Source organism: Salvelinus fontinalis, chromosome 2, assembly GCF_029448725.1.
Source record: "Salvelinus fontinalis isolate EN_2023a chromosome 2, ASM2944872v1, whole genome shotgun sequence".
Classification (NCBI taxonomy): Eukaryota; Metazoa; Chordata; class Actinopteri; order Salmoniformes; family Salmonidae; genus Salvelinus; species Salvelinus fontinalis.
The window spans coordinates 23,229,792-23,250,944 of record NC_074666.1 but is presented as its reverse complement, the minus strand read 5'-3'; the positions used below and the strand labels follow the sequence as shown (position 1 = coordinate 23,250,944).

The 21,153-nt window shown below is 43.3% G+C and overlaps 1 pseudogene; it reads left to right on the top strand.

The window, feature by feature from the left end:
* The first annotated feature begins 3,295 nt into the window (after positions 1–3,295).
* Positions 3,296–9,596, top strand: LOC129814451 (heat shock protein beta-1-like; annotated as a pseudogene).
* The last annotated feature ends 11,557 nt before the right edge of the window (positions 9,597–21,153 follow it).

Below are 21,153 nucleotides of genomic sequence, written 5' to 3'. Positions count from 1 at the left end.
CTGATTGAGTCAGGTGTGAGGTTCATTGTTTGAATTATTTATGACAGATGTTTGGGGCTTTGTTTGAGCCAAGGTATTGTAACAGTCCTGACCTATTTATGTTAGTTTTTATGTGTTTATGGTCAGGGCATGTGTTTTGGGTGGGCAGTCTATGTTACCTGTTTCTATGTTGGTTTCGGTTTGCCTGGTATGGCTCTTGATTAGAGGCAGGTGGTTTGCATTTTCCTCTAATCAAGAGTCATATTTAGGTAGGGCATTATCACTGTGTGTTTGTGGGTGATTGTCTCCTGTGTCTGTGTTATGTCTTACACCATACGGGATTGTTTCGGTTGTTCGTTTCGTTTTCGGTTTATGTAGTCTGTTCCTGTGTCAGCGTGCTTCGTGTATATGTAAGTTCGTTTGTTCAGGTCTGTCTACATCGTTTTGTTATTTTGTTAGTTATATCCAGTATAGTTCGTTTTCGTCTTTGTCTATTTTGTTTATTTAATAAATCATTATGTGTTCAAACTTCGCTGCGCCTTGGTTCCCTCAATACTCCTCCTTTTCCGAAAATGGAGAGGAGGAGGAACGCCTTAACAGAATCACCCACCAACCCAGAGCCAAGCAGCGGAGTCAAAGGAGAAAGGGACAGGAAAAGAAGGAGCAATGGACATGGGACGATGTTTTGGACGGAAAGGGTTGCTACACTTGGGAGGAGATCCTGGCTGGGAGGGATCGCCTCCCATGGGAACAGCTGGAGGCACTGAGGAGAGCGGAGGCTACCGGAGAGAGGAACCGGAGCTATGAGGGAACGCGTCTGGCACGGAAGCCGAAAAAGCCCGTGAGTAACTCCCAAAAATTTCTTGGGGGGGGGCTAAAGGGTAGTGGGCCAAGGGCAGGTAGGAGACCTGCGCCCACTTCCCAGGCTTACCGTGGAGAGCGGGAGTACGGGCAGGCGCCGTGTTACGCAGTAGAGCGCACGGTGTCTCCTGTACGAGTGCATAGCCCGGTGCGGGTTATTCCACCTCCCCGCACTGGGAGGGCTAGATTGGGTATTGAGCCAGGTGTCATGAGGCCGGCTCAACGCGTCTGGTCTCCAGTGCGTCTCCTCGGGCCGGCATACATGGCACCTGCCTTACGCATGGTTTCCCCGGTTCGCCTACATAGCCCGGTGCGGGTTATTCCACCTCCCCGCACTGGTCGGGCAACCGGGAGCATTCAACCAGGTAAGGTCGGGCAGGCTCAATGCTCAAGAGAGCCAGTACGCCTCCACGGTCCGGTATTTCCGGCACCACCTCCCCGCCCCAGCCTAGTACCTACAGTGTCTACACTACGCACTAGGCTACCAGTGCGTATCCTGAGCCCTGTTCCTCCTCCACGCACTCTCCCTGTAGTGCGTGTATCTAGCCCGGTGCCTCCAGTTCCGGCCCCACGCACTAAGCTACCAGTGCGTCTCCAGAGCCCTGTACACACTGTATATTCTCCCCCTACTAATCCTGATGTGCTTGTCCTCAGGCCGGCGTCACCAGTGCCGGTACCACGCATCAGGGATAGAGTAGGCTCTGAGAATACAGTGTGCCCTGTCCCTGCTCCCCGCACTAGTAGGAAGGTGCTTGTCATTAGCACGGTGCCTCCAGTTCCGGCACCACGCACCAGGTCTACAGTGCGCCATATCCGGCCAGAGCCATCCGTCTCCCCAGCGCCATCTGAGCCATCCGTCTCCCCAGCGCCATCTGAGCCATCCGTCTCTCCAGCGCCATCTGAGCCATCCGTCTCCCCAGCGCCATCTGAGCCATCCGTCTCCCCAGCGCCATCTGAGCCATCCGTCTCCCCAGCGCCATCTGAGCCGCCCGTCTGCCAGGAGCCTGCAAAGCCGCCCGTCTGCCATGAGCCTGCAAAGCCGCCCGTCTGCCATGAGCCTACAGAGCCGCCCGTCTGCCAGGAGCCGCTAGAGCCATCAGCCAGACAGGAGCCGCTAGAGCCGCCAACCAGACAGGATCTGCCAGAGCCGCCAACCAGACAGGATCTGCCAGAGCCGCCAACCAGACAGGATCTGCCAGAGCCGCCAACCAGACAGGATCTGCCAGAGCCGCCAACCAGACAGGATCTGCCAGAGCCGCCAACCAGACAGGATCTGCCAGAGCCGCCAACCAGACAGGATCTGCCAGAGCCGCCAGCGAGCCATGAGCAGCCAGAGCCGTCAGAGAGCCATGAGCAGCCAGAGCCGTCAGAGAGCCATGAGCAGCCAGAGCCGTCAGAGAGCCATGAGCAGCCAGAGCCGTCAAAGAGCCATGAGCAGCCAGAGCCGTCAAAGAGCCATGAGCAGCCAGAGCCGTCAAAGAGCCATGAGCAGCCAGAGCCGTCAGTGAGCCATGAGCAGCCAGAGCCGTCAGAGAGCCATGAGCAGCCAGAGCCGTCAGAGAGCCATGAGCAGCCAGAGCCGTCAAAGAGCCATGAGCAGCCAGAGCCGTCAAAGAGCCATGAGCAGCCAGAGCCGTCAAAGAGCCATGAGCAGCCAGAGCCGTCAGTGAGCCATGAGCAGCCAGAGCCGTCAGAGCGCCATGAGCGTCGAGAGCCGTCAGCCTGCCATGAGCGTCGAGAGCCGTCAGCCTGCCATGAGCGTCGAGAGCCGTCAGCCTGCCATGAGCGTCGAGAGCCGTCAGCCTGCCATGAGCGTCGAGAGCCGTCAGCCTGCCATGAGCGTCGAGAGCCGTCAGCCTGCCATGAGCGTCGAGAGCCGTCAGCCTGCCATGAGCGTCGAGAGCCGTCAGCCTGCCATGAGCGTCGAGAGCCGTCAGCCTGCCATGAGCGTCAAGAGCCGTCAGCCTGCCATGAGCGTAGAGAGCCGTCAGTCTGCCATGAGCGTCGAGAGCCGTCAGCCAGCATGGACCTGCCAGAGCCGTCCAAACAGGACCTGCCAGAGTCCTTCAGCCGGGATCTGCCCCTTGTCCCGGTGCTGCCCCTTGTCCCGGTGCTGCCCCTTGTCCCGGTGCTGCCCCTTGTCCCGGTGCTGCCCCTTGTCCCGGTGCTGCCCCTTGTCCCGGTGCTGCCCCTTGTCCCGGTGCTGCCCCTTGTCCCGGTGCTGCCCCTTGTCCCGGTGCTGCCCCTTGTCCCGGTGCTGCCCCTTGTCCCGGTGCTGCCCCTTGTCCCGGTGCTGCCCCTTGTCCCGGTGCTGCCCCTTGTCCCGGTGCTGCCCCTTGTCCCGGTGCTGCCCCTTGTCCCGGTGCTGCCCCTTGTCCCGGTGCTGCCCCTTGTCCCGGTGCTGCCCCTTGTCCCGGTGCTGCCCCTTGTCCCGGTGCTGCCCCTTGTCCCGGTGCTGCCCCTTGTCCCGGTGCTGCCCCTTGTCCCGGTGCTGGTCCTTGTTCTGGTGCTGCCCCTTGTCCCGGTGCTACCCCTTGTCCCGGTGCTGCCCCTTGTCCTGGTGCTAGCTGTTTATTTAGGGGAAGGTAGTGTTAGGGTGGGCATTAGAAGGGGTAGAAAGAAGAGGGGAGTGACTATGGTGGTACGGGGACAGCGTCCTGAACCGGAACCACCACCGTGGTCAACTGCCCACCCGGACCCCCCCCTGGACTTTGTGCTGGTGCGCCCGGCGTTCGCACCTTGGGGGGGGGGGTACTGTAACAGTCCTGACCTATTTATGTTAGTTTTTATGTGTTTATGGTCAGGGCATGTGTTTTGGGTGGGCAGTCTATGTTACCTGTTTCTATGTTGGTTTCGGTTTGCCTGGTATGGCTCTTGATTAGAGGCAGGTGGTTTGCATTTTCCTCTAATCAAGAGTCATATTTAGGTAGGGCATTATCACTGTGTGTTTGTGGGTGATTGTCTCCTGTGTCTGTGTTATGTCTTACACCATACGGGATTGTTTCGGTTGTTCGTTTCGTTTTCGGTTTATGTAGTCTGTTCCTGTGTCAGCGTGCTTCGTGTATATGTAAGTTCGTTTGTTCAGGTCTGTCTACATCGTTTTGTTATTTTGTTAGTTATATCCAGTATAGTTCGTTTTCGTCTTTGTCTATTTTGTTTATTTAATAAATCATTATGTGTTCAAACTTCGCTGCGCCTTGGTTCCCTCAATACTCCTCCTTTTCCGAAAATGGAGAGGAGGAGGAACGCCTTAACAGGTATTATAGTTTTGTGTTTAATATTCATTTTTATTTCTATTAGTTGTCATATTTTCATTTGAAATTCAGTTAATTCAGGTTTTTATTTTGTTTAAGTTTTATAGAAATATTTATATATTCATATTATTTCATTTCCATTTTAGTTTTCGTGTTAGGGACAGAAAGTAGCCTATGCATGGGAGGCCAGGAACCATTTACTGTATAGTTGTATAAGTTTTGTATTTTTGGGGATGTCACTTCTTTCACTTCTGTGGTGCAGTAATGCATTTGGTGATGGGTCAGATCTTAGGTTAGGTTTAAAGGTAGACTCAGTGAGATGACGTCGATGCACAAAGTGAATAGTTTCCGCAACAACCAGGAGCGTTGAAGCGCAAGGCTAAACTTCTCTGTTTTGGTCCAGTAGCTACCACGTTGTAGTAGCGTGAAGCACACCCGTACACATGGTGTGAGAGCAAAATCTTGCATTGTGCTCATGTTCAAGCTGATCACTTTTGCCAAGTCGGTGACTTTTCAAAGTGTGTTGCATTCTGGGGACTTGCGCCTACATATCAACTGCATAAACTTGACAAAAATCATGTGCCCAAAAGGTCTTCAAGTTTTGACTGCAGTCGACTGCGAGTTTCTGCTGTTGCTTTTCAACTTCAACCTGCAGCCATCGCCTGCATTGTGGAAAGCTCTTTAGTCAATCAATCATTGGGGTGTTTTTATATGACCCACGCGTGAGCAAAGACATAACAAACAGGAACCAATTTACCTTGATTTATGTGTACAGTGGATATGGGGTTTAGATACAGTGCATGTTTATTTCGACAATGGCAACACTGCCATGTTGCTTTTGGGAAACTACATTAATGTCCAACTTAACGCTTACGCAGATGCACCTTCTTCAACTTCATTCCTCCACTTTCATCTAGAGTCGGTTGATTTAGACTTACCACTCAAACGCAACCAATATCTGTGGTGCTGCTCGTTGGCAACGTCATCTCATTGAATCTACCTTTAAATGATAAAGTTACTCTTAATGTGACCCGCCAGATTCAGAAGCTTGAAAACCTATTCAATTTGACCCCTCCCCCCAAAAATAGAACTGAACATAATTCAGGATCGTTTTTTATTTTAGTTCATTTTGGAGTCAAAGATAATAGTTTCAGTATAGTTAACGTTTTCCTAATCTGTTTGTTCATTATTTTATTTCAGTTTACTAGATTGTTTTTTCATGATTAGTTTTAATTTTAGTTTCAGTTGAGCTGTAAAGATTAAGAGTGTGTGACTTATGTCACATTCCAAATCTTATACTCTGTAATAAATGTAGCAATCTGGCGTAATATTGACCCACATTTCCCTACAACAGTACTACGGTATCAACTAAAGGCAGGTAGCTAGCGGTTAAGAGCGTTGAGCCAGTAACCGACAGGTCACTGGTTTGCGTCCCTAAGCCGACTGGGTGAACACAAATTGGCCGATGTACCCTTGAGTAAGGCACTTAACCCTAATTACTCCTGTAAGTCGTTCTGGATAAGAGCGTCTGCTAAATGACTAAAATGTAAATGTAAAATGGAGTTTAGGGGCCGAGTGGCGCAGCGGTCTAAGGCACTGCATCGCAGTGCTAGATGTGTCACTACAGAAGCGGGTTTGAGGGCGGCACACAATTGGTCCGTGTTAGGGGAGGGTTTGGCCTGGGTAGGCCGTCATTGTAAAAAATAATTTGTTCTTAACTGACTTGCCTAGTTAAATAACATTGAGTTATCGATTACGTGGGAGAGAAACATAAACAAGTGGAACTTCACCCAAGAGACTGGAGTTGAGCATAATGAATGGAGAGGGCTTGAGGTGCTGACATTATGTTAGATCATCTGATACACTGGCGCAGGCTTATTAGATTCGTTCCCCTCAAAGTAAGTGAAGCAGGGAAACCCAGAGGACAGACCTACAGGCTCGTCATATCAAAATTCTCCACCTCTCTATAGCGTCAGTCTTTCTATTAGAACTACATCACTCCCTCAGATGTAGGAGCCACAGGGTCAACATGTGAGTGAATGTTACATGCCCATAGATGTACATAGAAGTTGAAGTCACTGCAAAATAACCGTATGAACATATTAGGTATCTGAGTATACCAAAGCTCCAACAGTGGTGTAAATAGGAAGGTCATGTTTTGAGGCTGGAACCCCCCCCCCCCCCCCCTCTGTTTATACTGTAGCTCAGGGGTTGCTTAGCAGTTTCTGTGGTGAATGTACATGCTGTCCCTGCACATAGCAGAGCAATACGATTACTATGGAGAGGACAAAGAGCACCAGTATATGACAAGACTGCAGAGGCCAATCACTGAATAAACCCCATCGTTGCTGTTGCCGGATTCATCCACCAACTACTTGCCATTTGCGCTATAAATACAATTCGAGTTATCCTCTGCAGGTCCCATGGCAACAGAGGAGCAACACCACTGTTCCAACCATGCCTATCAACTCATCCCATGGATAACACTTACTGCTTGATAGGTGCTAGAATGGATCAGCTGGGTATATAAATGTTGTGAGTGATGCTGATTTGTCCAGGGCAATCCATCCCACTATGAGGCAGCCTTCCTGAACTCTTTGGGGGAAAATATAGCTGCTCTTTTGTATGGCGAGTCTAAGTCATTAAACCGGACTTAGCCATTGTAATTAAATAGAGATTGAATAACATTAGCTAGCCAAGGGGAAACTAAGAGAGGATACAGGTTCCACCCCCCAGTACCACTCTCAGAAGGTGATTCAGAAGACCATGGCTGACCACAACAAGGTATTACCAAGTCCTCTTTTCCGCCGAGATGTAAATTGGGATCCTTTCCGTGAGTGGACACAGCCTAGCCATCACAGCCCAGCATCATCCTCCTGGCCAGGGTACACACACTATCCCCTCTTCAGCCTCAGCACTGTTCTCCCTGCTGCAGTGGCACCCCAGACTTAAGCCAGGCTTCAGAGGCAACTGTCTGGAGGAGTGTCAGAGATCAGGACGGGACAGGGCAGTTGGAGGATCACCCTGGATGTTAATCACTTCTCACCAGAGGAGATATCAATCAAAACCAAGGGGGCTTCCTGGAGATTGCAGGTAGGAACATTATTTCTCTGGTAAAAAAAAAAACGAATATGGTTTTTGGAACATCCATTGTTAAATATCTTTGACAATTTACTGTTAATGTTGTTAAGATGTCCACATGCTCCATATTCCATTACTTCAATAATTGTTCTCAACTTATATTTTAAGGTCAACATGATGAAAGGGAAGACAAACATGGATCAGTCTCAAGGTGCTTTATAAGGAAATACAAGTAAGTTGTAATGGTTGAATAGGAAACAAGGTCTCTCACAATGTTATGGCAAAGACATCTCCCGGTAATGAAACTAAGAAGTTAACAAATAATGTGTGCAACTTAAAGTCTTTGTGTTGATTGTTATAGGAGATATGAAATAATTTCCCACGGTTTAATTAAATTTGTTAAAACAGATGACATGCAGCCATTTGAACCACAGTAAACACATTGTAGACTGTCTGTGTTGTAAGCAAATTGTTGTTGTTTTTGTTTGTTGAAGGCTGCTCCCTGGTGTGGACTTGCAGCACATCAGCTCATCTCTGTCTGGTGAAGGGGTTCTCTTAGTAGAAGCACCTCTTCCAGGCTCAGCTACCACCATTCTCCCCAGTGACATGGTCATCCCCATTCAGATCAAGCCCGAGCAGGAGGGGAAAGAGTGAATCCAGTTGTCCAGATGTTGAGATCCATCACAATTAGATTAGAAGCGAATGACAGTGTTGACAACTTTTGACAATGTGATTGTGTATTAGGTCTTGGTCATTCAAAATGACAGACATAGTGGCTTCTATTGCTGTTGAAACCCTATAACTTAATTTACTCTCACTGTAACCACAAGGTTGTCAGGTTTTTCTATGCATTTTGGTTAATCATGTTCCATGATTTAACTAGCAAAACCAAGATAAACAGAAATGATCAATACTGATGAAATGTACTTTCTCATTTGTCAAATTATCATTATCATTATCAAATTATCATTTGTCAAATTATTATTAATTGGGAGTAAAAATGACCATGCGTAGGGCTAGGCGTCCCGCTAGCGGGACAACTTCCGGTGAATCTGGAGGGCGTGCAATTCAAATAAATAATCATAAATATTATGGATATTAAACATTTAGGTACATACAAGTGTCTTATATTGGTTGAAAGCTTCAATTATTGTTAATCTAATTGCACTGTTCGATTTACAGTAGCTATTACAGCAAAAGCATGCCATGCGATTGTTTGAGGACGGTGCCCGAAATCAAAATATTTTTCCACCGGCATAGGTTTCATAAATTCACAAATAGCAATTGAATATTCACTTCTTGAAAATATTCCTCAGATTTGTCATCTAAAGGGTCCCAGCTATAACACGTAGTGTCGTTTTGTTAGATACAATTCTTCTAAATATCCCAAAAAGTCTGTTTAGTTGGCGCCATCGATTTGAGTAATCCACTCGTTCAACATGCAGAGAAATAAATCCGAAAATCTACCCCTAAACTTTGTTTCAAGTCAAAATATGTTTCTATTTACTGCTCAGATACCCTAAAATGTTATCAAGCTATAATACTTCTTACGGAAAGAAGTATGTTCAATAGGAAACCAATTTTAGCAGGTGTGTCTTGTCTTCATGGTGCGCCCAAGCATGAATTTCCAAGACTGTGTCTCTACTAAAACTGATATTTCTTATTCGTTTTGGAAGTTACAAGCCTGAAACCTTAAACATAGACTGCTGATACCCTATGGAAGCTAGAATTCAGTATGCCCCTATACTTTCCATTGTAAGAGCATGGTCTCGCTCCCCCCAAAAATTCTGGTTGGTTTTTCTTTGGATTTTCTCCTGCCATATCTATTGTGTTATATTCTCCTACATTATTTTAACATTTCTACAAACTTCCATGTGTTTTCTTTCCAATGGTACCAATTATATGCATATTCTGGCTTCAGGACCTGAGCAACATACAGTTTACCTTGGGCATGTCATTCAGGCGGAAATTGTGAAAAAGTGGCCTAGCCCTAATGTCACGTTCCTGACCTGTTTTCTGTTGTTTTGGTACGTGTTTAATTGGTCAGGGCGTGAATTTGGGTGGGTAGTCTATGTTATGTGTTTTCTATGTTGGGTTAATGGGTTGCCTGGTATGGCTCTCAATTAGAGACAGGTGTTTGGCGTTTCCTCTAATTGAGAGTCATATTAAGGTAGGTTGTTTCACATTGTTTGTTGTGGGTGGATGTCTTCCGTGTCTGTGTATGTTGCGCCACACGGGACTGTTTCGGTATGTTTGTTCGTTCGGTTTTTGTGTCGTTTGTTTTCCCTGTCCGTGCGTTCTTCGTGTTACATGTAAATTCTTAAGTTTAAGTCTGTTTAGGTCGGTTTGTTATTTTGTATCCTTCCAAGTGTTTGTTTTCGTGTTTAGTCTTTGTGTTAATAAATCATTATGTATCCACAACCCGCTGCACGTTGGTCAAATCCTTGCAACTCCTCTTCGGATGAGGAGAAGGAGGAAGCCCATTACACCGAAGAAGTTCTAAGAATGCTGAATCAGTTCTACAAATCATACATTTCAATATTGCTATTTCTATAAATGTAATATTTAAAAATAAATAAAAGCAATTAACAATCCATGGCAAAACGACCCATATTGAGGAGGGTTGGGGGCACTTATGTAAGCTGTTAAACTCTTTGTATACAAACTACTGATGGTCATACCAATGATCATAAAGCTAATTGATTTTAAATTTGAGGTCCTCTGTAAGTATAAATATATATATATTTTTTTATTATTAAATTACTACAATAGACCATAGAAATGTGTTGAATAACACATTCATGAATGGCAAAAAAGACAGACAGGTTTGAAGTGTCTGTCCTATATCTAGGAGATATAAGAAAGCTCAGGAAATATATTTTTGGACACATATTTAACCCCTTTTTTTGTTGCCACAAAACCACCTCCATCCATACTTCCATTTATTTGTATGGGTTACCTTCAGACGAGTCCAGTGACACTTTAAAAAATATACATACAGTGGCAAGAAAAAGTATGTGAACCCTTTGGAAATACCTGGATTTCTGCATGAATTGGTCATAAAATCTGATCTGATCTTCATCTATGGCCACAACAATAGACAAACACAGTCTGCTTAATCTAATACAGGGTTGATTTAGCAAGCTAGCTACTGCAGGACATCAACACAAGCAGACGAGAAACAGACATGTTTTCTGACGATGATGACGTTTTGCTTACGATGTGATTTGATTGCTGTGCAGCCAAATCCAAACTGGCCTCTCGTGGGGGGCGTTTTGCTACACCAGGACAACCCACAGTTTGGCTTATTAAATAATATTTTTTTTATCAAGGGAGGCCAAATGCTTGCTGGCATCAATCAGTTAAATGCTACGGTGGCAACATGTCATACTATTTTTTGTTTCACACAGCATCAGATACATGAGCTACACATACAGAGACAAGGGGGCGCTGTTTCCCTTGCTTGGATGATTTCTACAGTGAGATTCAGCCACTTGCGAATTGTCTGAAAATTGTTGAAAAATTATGAAAACACTGAAAAATATTGCAATACTGGTATCGTCCTGGCCCTATTGTATATACATTTGGCCTACTATAAATTTGATGATTTACCTCAGGTCAGACTTGTGTCCAGAAGAGGAGTCGAGCTTGAACAAGACAATCCTATGTTTGGGGCATCACAGGAAACTAGTCCTAGTGCCTTCAGCCCCATAAACCCCTGGAAGCCCCAGTCAGTGTCAGCTGAATATCATGTCTGCATTTGTTATCCTATTTCTGGCAGTGTAAGAATCCATAACAACATGCTTTAGGCATAAATTATGAATAAAAACAAATATGTACATTCTGTCTGTAAGACAAGACTAGACTTACTAGATTTGTTATAAACAGTATTCAGACCCCTTGACTTTTCCACATTTTGTTAAGTTACAGCCCTATTCTAAAAGGTATTAAAATAAAAAATCCTCAGCAATCTACACACAATGTCCCATAATGACAAAGCGAAAACAGGTTTTAAGAAATGTTTCCATTGATCATGCTTGAGATGTTTCTACAACTTGATTGGAGTCCCTATGTGGTAAATATAATGTATTGGACATGATTTGGAAAGGCACACACCTGTCTTTACATGTCAGAGCAAAAACCAAGCCATGAGGTAGAAGGAATTGTCCGTAGAGCTCCGAGACAGGATTGTGTCGAGGCACAGATCTGGGGTAGGGTGGCAACAAAAATTCTACAGTATTAAAGGTTGCCAAGAAAGCAGTGGCTTCCATCATTCTGAAATGGAAGAAGTATGGAACCACCAAGACTTTTCCTAGAGCTGGCCGCCCGGCCAAACTGAACAATCTGGGGAGAAGGGCTTGGTCAGAGATGTGACCAAGAACCCGATGGTCACTCTGACAGAGCTCTAGAGTTCCTCTGCAGAGATAGGATAATCTTCCAGAAGTACAACCATCTCTGCAGCACTCCATCAATCAGGCCTTTATGGTAGAGGGGCCAGACGGAAGCCACTCCTCAGTAAAAGGCACATGACAGCTCGCTTGGAGTTTGCCAAAAGTCACCTAAAGAATCTCAGACCATGAAAAACAAGATTCTCTAGTCTGATGAAACCAAGATTGAACTCTTTGGCCTGAATGCCAGGTGTCACGTCTGGAGGAAACCTTGCACCATCCCTATGGTGAAGCATGGTGGTGGCAGCATCATGCTGTTGTGATGTTTTTTAGCGGCAGGGACTGGACTTTAACCAGATCAAAAATCTCTGGAAAGACGTGAAAATAGCTGTGCCGCCACACTCCCCATCCAACCTGACAGAGCTTGAGAGGATCTGCACAGAAGAACGGAAGAAACTCCCCAAAAACAGGTGTGCCAAGCTTGTAGCGTTATACCCAAGAATGAAGACTGTAATCGCTGCCAAAGGTTCTTCAACAAAGTACTGATTAAGGGTCTGAATACTTATGTAAATGTCATATTTCAGTTTTAAATGTTTTAAAATTAGCAAAGATTTCTAAAAACATGTTTTTGCTTTGTCATTATACGGTATTGTGTGAAGATTGATGAGGGAAAAACGATTTAATCATTTTTAGAATAAGGCTGTAACCTAACAAAACGTGGAACAACCTGTTGGGGATGGGGGCGCTGTTTAGACTATTTATGCTAATTTGGCTAATTTTTTAAACGGCTTCCCACAAAATCCTTGATCATACAATATGCATATTATTATTATTATTGGATAGAAGACAGTCTATAGTTTCTATAGGAGTTGAAATTTTGTCTCTAAGTGGAACAGAGCCCATTCTACAGCAATTTCCCTGACATGGAGTCAGATTTGAGAAATGTTGGCCACTCTTCTGAAGTCAGTTAAAAGGGCACTGTCGTTGCTATGACTATACGGACACTTCTTACGTCTTCCCCTGGATGCCTTTACGTGATGACGATTCCAACGGGGTCGATTGCGCGTTCACAGGCCCTACAAATGAAAAAACCCTGAAGCTAGTCATTCTTTGGGAGCTGCGTCATGAGCCTAGAGGACACCGGCGCGCACCTGTTCCAAGCGTTAGTTTAGCCTGTTATATTTCTCCGGTCATCTTTTCACTCGTTATAGGAGTTAAAAACATCATAAGGTAGTTAATTTAAAGCGTTTTATAGCAATTTATATCCGTTTAGTGCGATTTTGGGACATTTATTTTTGCAACGATGTGAAAAGTTGGGCACGCTTTTCAGTTCATCCCGAACGCAGTTGACATTTCCACATGGCAAGAGGACAGCTTTCCACCAAAAGACGATTTCTCCCAAGAAAGGATCCTTTGCCCAAGATACTGATGGAAGAACAGCTCAAGGTAGGACATTTTTATTATGATAAATCGTGTTTCTGTCGAAACATTTTAGTGGCTTAGGACGCCATGTTTTTTGACGTAGCTTCGCTTGGCGCAAACTGTATTGAAAAGTAAGGATAAATTAAAAAATGTAATAACGCAATTGTATTAAGAATTAAATTGTCTATCAATCCCTGTCCACCCTATATTTTTTAGTCACGTTTATGAGTATTTATGTATAAGAGTAGATCACTGTCTAAGTGGCGCAAGGACTTTTTCTTTACCAGCTTGTCTACATTTCACATTGTCTAACCATGATTTTGGTGGCTAAATATAAACATTTTCGATCAAACTGTATATGCATGTTGTAATGTGATGTTACAGGAGTGTCATCAGAAGAATTCTGAGAAGGTTAGTGAAAAAATTAATATCTTTTGGCGATGTTGACTTTTATCGCTCACTTTGGCTAGAATCAATGCTGGGCTGCTAATTGCTATGTGCTAAGCTAATATAACGATTTATTGTGTTTTCGCTGTAAGACACTTAGAAAATCTGAAATATTGTCTGTATTCACAGGATCTGTGTCTTTCGATTCGTGTATGCTGTGTATTTTTACGAAATGTTTGATGATTAGTAAGTAGGTAAACACGTTGCTCATTGTAATTATTCTAGTCCATTTGTGATGGTGGGTGCAATTGTAAACTATGCCATCTACCTGAAATATGCACTTTTTTCTAACAAAACCTATCCCATACCATAAATATGTTATCAGACTGTCATCTAATGAGTTTTTTTGTTGGTTAGGGGCTATAAATATCTTAGTTTAGCCGAATTGGTGATGGCTACTGGTGTTGGTGGACAAATAAAAGATGGTGGATTATGCTAATGTGTTTTTAGGTAATAGATGTACATCTTTACATATTGTGTCTTCCCTGTAAAACATTTTAAAAATCGGAAATGTTGACTGGATTCACAAGATCTGTGTCTTTCATTAGCTGTATTGGACTTTAACTTCTACTGCCTCAGAAACCCGGATCCGGGAGCACCCCCCACCCCCCACACACTGTTTAGCATAGCTAGCATAGCTTCACAAGTAGATAGTAGCATCTAAATATCATTAAATCACAAGTCCAAGACACCAGATGAAAGATACAGATCTTGTGAATAAAGCCACCATTTCCGATTTTTAAAATGTTTTACAGGGAAGACACAATATGTAAAGATGTACATCTATTACCTAAAAACACATTAGCATAATCCACCATCTTTTATTTGTCCACCAACACCAGTAGCCATCACCAATTCGGCTAAACTAAGATATTTATAGCCCCTAACCAACAAAAAAACTCATTAGATGACAGTCTGATAACATATTTATGGTATGGGATAGGTTTTGTTAGAAAAAAGTGCATATTTCAGGTAGCTGCCATAGGTTACAATTGCACCCACCGTCACAAATGGACTAGAATAATTACAATGAGCAACGTGTTTACCTAACTACTAATCATCAAACATTTCGTAAAAATACACAGCATACACGAATCGAAAGACACAGATCCTGTGAATACAGACAATATTTCAGATTTTCTAAGTGTCTTACAGCGAAAACACAATAAATCGTTATATTAGCGTAGCACATAGCACATAGCAGCCCAGCATTGATTCTAGCCAAAGTGAGCGATAAAAGTCAACATCGCCAAAAGATATTAATTTTTTCACTAACCTTCTCAGAATTCTTCCGATGACACTCCTGTAACATCATTTTACAATATACATATACAGTTTGTTCGAAAAGGTGCATATTTAGCCATACAAAACCGTGGTTACACAATGAAAATAGTAGCAAAACAAGCCTGAAAATGTCGGTCGCCATCTTTCAGAGTGATCTGGTTTAATTAATAGCTAATCATATACTTGACTAAAAAATACAGGGTTTACAGGAATCGAAAGACAAATTAGTTCTTAATGCAACCGCTGATTTACATTTTTAAAATTATCCTTACTTTTCAATACAGGGTTCGCCAAGTGAAGCTATACCAAACAAAATGGCGAAATGTGCGTTTAAAATATTTCGACAGAAACACGATTTATCATATTAAATATTGCTTACTTTGAGGTGTTCTTCCATCAGATTCTTGGGCAATGTATCCTTTCTATGTTATAAACGTCTTTTGGTCGATAGATGTCCTCTGTCCTTCGAAATGTCCACCACCAACGACCGACACCCCAAAACGTGTCCAAAGTTTCAGAGTGCACAACAAATAAATTCCTCTAAAATCGCACTAAACGGATATAAATTGCTATAAAACGGTTCAAATTAACTACATTTTGATGTTTTTAACACCTAAAACGAGTGAAAACATGACCGGAGAAATATTGCTGGTTAGAAAACGATTTGGAACGAGGCAGGTCCGATGCCCTTCACGCTTCAGGCGCACGACGAGAAAGGGCGGTCTCTATACATTTTGGTCTTTTATACTGGCTGTGAATATCCCATCGATTCCATTGAAAGCGTGATGACGTACAGACACCCAGAGGAAGACGTAGGCAGTGTCGGTTTCTTCATAGCATTCACTGTCGCCTTAAAAACAGACCCCAGATCAGAGGTAAAAAAAATTGAAATCTGAACCCTGTCATGAAAAGTGCTGTAGAAATTGTTCTGTACAACTCAGAGACAAAATTTCAACTTCTATAGAAACTAGAAGGTGTTTTCTATCCAATAATAACAATAATATGCATATTGTACGATCAAGAATTTAGCACGAGGCAGTTTAATTTGGAGACACAAATATGCTAATGCGGAACAGCACCCCCTATAGTTCCAAGAGGTTAATGTGTGAAAGTTAAATATTTTAAAAAAATAATTTTTTTGAATTTCGCGGCACTGGTTTTTCAGTGGGGGGGGGGGGGGGTGTGCCGCTAGCGCCACGCTGATCCTAGACAGGGGCCTGAATACTTTCTGAAGGCACTGTATGTATGTAAGAACATGTTTTATTAACCAAAATAAGGTATCATTTAAGAAAACATATTCTGCTTGGTGTTTTTCCCAGTGTCAAGTTACTTTAAGTAGAAAACATAAAGGTCTCCTTTGATGGAGTACAGCCAGGATAACACAACTTTCAATTACTTTCCTTACTGTGTTCCCAGCCAATAAAATGAATATCAAATGCTTTAAATGGCCACACAACCTTTAGATTGGTGGTGTGAGAGGGATGTTTAAATGGTGCTGATGGTGTTGGCATTTGGTGCAGCACTACTGGCAAAGCAGTAGAACATGAGAGGCATGGGAGCCTTGTTACCCAGTCTAAATTCTCCTCCTCATGTCTCACAGGCTATTAAAAACAGCTCCAATAACTGATCCCATGTGGTAGAGATTTCAAGATCTTCCCAGTTACAGAACTAAATTAGTTTGTCATTAACACCACCCATCCTACTTTCCTATCCATGGTACTTGACAAAATGTGTTGACATGATATGAAAATGGAAACAGGACAAATATGATTGATGGTGAGACATGGTTTCCTCAAATGAATTAATAAGAGTCACAATCTGTAATATTTTCAGTCACCCCTTGATTTGTGAATATTACTTATTTACAGTAACACCACATGGTATCCACTGGGCTTGATATATCACGTGTGCATAAGATATTTTAATTCCATAGACCATTCCTTGACCTCCTTCCCTGGTCTGGGAGTAATTAGTTGTGCTTAGTATGGGATTTGAAATAAGAGACGCTCGTAGGCCTCACGAGTGGTGCAGTGGTCTAAGGCACTGCATCGCAGTGCTAGCTGTGCCACTAGAGATTCTGGGTTGGAGTCCAGGCTCTGTCACAGCCGGCCGCGACCGGGAGACCCATGGTGCAGCGCACAATTGGCCCAGTGTCGTCCGGGATAGGGGAGGGTTTGCCTGGCAGAGATGTCCTTGTCCCATTGCGCACCTGCGACTCCTGTGGTGGGCCGGGCGCAGTGCACGCTGACACGGTTGCCAGATGTACAGTGTTTCCTCCGACACATTGGTGCGGCTGGCTTCCGGGTTAAGTGGGCATTGCGTTATGAAGCAGTGCGGCTTGGTTGGGTTATGTTTCAGGGGACACACGGCTCTCGACCTTCGCCTCTCCCGAGTCTGTACGGGAGTTGTAGCGATGAGACAAGACTGTAACTACCAATTGGATACCACGAAATTGGGGGAAAAAGGGGCAATTTTGTAAAAAAAATTGTATTTTAAAAAACATACGCTCACTGATTATGGTTTAACCTGTCTAGGATCAGCGTGGCGCTAGCGGCACCCCCCCCCCCCCCCCCCCCACTGAAAAACCAGTGCCGCGAAATTCAAAAAAAATATTTTTTTTAAATATTTAACTTTCACACATTAAAGTCCAATACAGCTAATGAAAGACACAGATCTTATGAATCCAGTCAACATTTCCGATTTTTAAAATGTTTTACAGGGAAGACACAATATGTAAAGATGTACATCTATTACCTAAAAACACATTAGCATAATCCACCATCTTTTATTTGTCCACCAACACCAGTAGCCATCACCAATTCGGCTAAACTAAGATATTTATAGCCCCTAACCAACAAAAAAACTCATTAGATGACAGTCTGATAACATATTTATGGTATGGGATAGGTTTTGTTAGAAAAAAGTGCATATTTCAGGTATATGGCATAGTTTACAATTGCACCCACCATCACAAATGGACTAGAATAATTACAATGAGCAACGTGTTTACCTAACTACTAATCATCAAACATTTCGTAAAAATACACAGCATACACGAATCGAAAGACACAGATCCTGTGAATACAGACAATATTTCAGATTTTCTAAGTGTCTTACAGCGAAAACACAATAAATCGTTATATTAGCTTAGCACATAGCAATTAGCAGCCCAGCATTGATTCTAGCCAAAGTGAGCGATAAAAGTCAACATCGCCAAAAGATATTAATTTTTTCACTAACCTTCTCAGAATTCTTCCGATGACACTCCTGTAACATCACATTACAACATGCATATACAGTTTGATCGAAAATGTTTATATTTAGCCACCAAAATCATGGTTAGACAATGTGAAATGTAGACAAGCTGGTAAAGAAAACGTCCTTGCGCCACTTAGACAGTGATCTACTCTTATACATAAATACTCATAAACGTGACTAAAAAATATAGGGTGGACAGGGATTGATAGACAATTTAATTCTTAATACAATTGCGTTATTACATTTTTTAATTTATCCTTACTTTTCAATACAGTTTGCGCCAAGCGAAGCTACGTCAAAAAACATGGCGTCCTAAGCCACTAAAATGTTTCGACAGAAACACGATTTATCATAATAAAAATGTCCTACCTTGAGCTGTTCTTCCATCAGTATCTTGGGCAAAGGATCCTTTCTTGGGAGAAATCGTCTTTTGGTGGAAAGCTGTCCTCTTGCCATGTGGAAATGTCAACTACGTTCGGGATGAACTGAAAAGCGTGCCCAACTTTTCACATCGTTGCAAAAATAAATGTCCCAAAATCGCACTAAACGGATATAAATTGCTATAAAACGCTTTAAATTAACTACTTTGTGATGTTTGTAACTCCTATAACGAGTGAAAAGATGACCGGAGAAATATAACAGGCTAAACTAACGCTTGGAACAGGAGAGGGTCGGTGTCTTCCACGCGCGTTACGCAGCAAGAAAAGACTTGCTAGCTAAAGGTTTTTTTCATTTGTAGGGCCTGTGAACGAGCAATCGAGCCCGTTGGAATCGTCATCACGTAAAGGCATCCAGGGGAAGACGTAAGAAGTGTCCGTATAGTCATAGCAACGACAGAGCCCTTTTAAATGACTTCAGAAAAGTGGCCAACGTTTCTCAAATCTGACTCCATGTCAGGGAAATTGCTGTAGAATGGGCTCTGTTCCACTTAGAGACAAAATTTCAACTCCTATAGAAACTATAGACTGTTTTCTATCCAATAATAATAATAATATGCATATTGTACGATCAAGGATTTTGTGGGAAGCCGTTTAAAAAATTAGCCACATTAGCATAAATAGTCTAAACAGCGCCCCCATCCCCAACAGGTTAATGAGAAGTAATACAATATTATAGGTTACAATATTTTTCATACTTTATGTAGGCCTAAGAAGCCCTACGAACATGAATCAAATCAAAGTGTATTGGTCGCGTACACAGATTTGCAGGTGTTATAGGAGGTGCAGTGGAATGCGTATGTTACTATCAGTGCAGTACAATGTTTCGTAAATACACCAAAGTAATAAGTAGTGATATTTTAAATAAATCATATTAAATGGCTTTTCAACACTGCCACCTGCAAGGATATTCTGTTGCATTATCCAAATATGATTTTCCACTTGTGTCACAGAAATAGTTTGGTGTGTGATGATATGGAACACTTGCCTTAGGCTATACTTTTATGTTGACAGCTGTACGATACTGTAGACTGAAGTATGCACTGTGATAGCCCACTCCAACTCCCACTTGAATTTTGTCAAATGTCCAGATGTCCAAATCCAGATAATCTGATCTATATTTCAAGTGTCTCAGGCCTAATCTGTTTCCAAATTAAATAGGAAATATGTCCAGGCTAGAGCTCAATTAAGCAAAAGGTGAAGTCGATAGGAAGCTTGCTGAGAAGGATGAGATGTAGCAGATCAAGAGGGTGACTGACTCCCTGCAGAGCACATCTATTAACTATCTTGTCCCCCTAAATGAAATGAAAATGAGAGTATACCCACTCTGTGGGGCTGTAGTGCAGCGGGTCGAGAGCTTCAAGTTCCTTGGTGTCCATATCACCAGCAAACTATCATGGTCGAAACACACCCAGACAGTTGTGAAGAGTGCACGACAACACCTTTTCCCCCTCAGGAGACTGAAAAGATTTGGCATGGGTCCCCAGACAGTCAAAAAGTTCTACAGCTGCACCATCGAGAGCATCCTGACCGCTTGCAACACCGCCTGGTATGGCAACTGCTTGGCATCTGACTGCAAGGTGCTACAGAGGGTAGTGCGTACGGCCCAGTACATCACTGGGGCCAAGCTTCCTGCCATCCAGGACCTATATAATAATTGGTGTCAGAGGAAAGCCCCAACATTTTTCAGAGACTCCAGTCACTCAAGTCATAGACTGTTTTCTTTGCTACCGCACGGCAAGCGGTACCAGAGCGCCAAGTCTAGAACCAAAAGGCTCAAGCCATAAGAATGCTGAACAATTAATCAAATGACCACTGGACTATTTACATTGACACCCCACCCCCCATCCATTTGTTTTGTACACTGCTGCTACTCTGTTTGTTATCTATGCATAGTCACTTCACTCCTACCTACATGCACAAATTACCTCAACTAACCTGTACCCTTACACATTGACTCGGTACCGGTACTCCCTGTATATAGAATCATTCTTGTTATTTTATTGTGTTACTTTTTATTATTTTTACTTTAGTTTATTTGGTAAATATTTTCTTAACTCTTCTTGAACTGCACTGTTGGTTAAGGGCTTGTAAGTAAGCATTTCACGGTAAGGTCTACACTTGTTGTATTCGGCGCATGTGACAAATACAGTTTGATTTGATTTGATTCTCCAGGCACCACTACACTACTGCTCACAGGCTTACTGCACCGCAACAAAGATTATGGATATACTGACAAGATACACGTCTCTCTGCCCTAACAATGGGAGTCGGTGTCCACAAAGCAGCACGGCAGGCTGTCTAGCTCCCGCCTATCCTTTCTTTGGATTGGTGGATACATCTCATTATTGTAAAATATGCATAGCCATCACAAGACAACGTTGCCGGGATGTCACGTGTCCTGCTTATATCAGTATACTCGTAACAACTTAATAAGCATTATGAAACATCTATTCGATCAAATAAACATCACGTAGCAAATAAGCCATACATTGTTTGGGGACAAATTCGACACTCTCATTGACCTCCATACAAAAACTCCTTGCTTGGTGGGCAAAACAACGAAAAAACACCTCCTGCTGAAAGGAAACAGATTTCCACTGAGTTGGGCCTCTCTCTTCCTCTTCCTCTCTGACCGCGATAGGCAGATTACTCCAATACAGCCATAAATAATTACATTGTTATGCATAATGCACTTGTATGGACTGCAAGCGTTTACCAAATTTGGCAGAATCCATGATG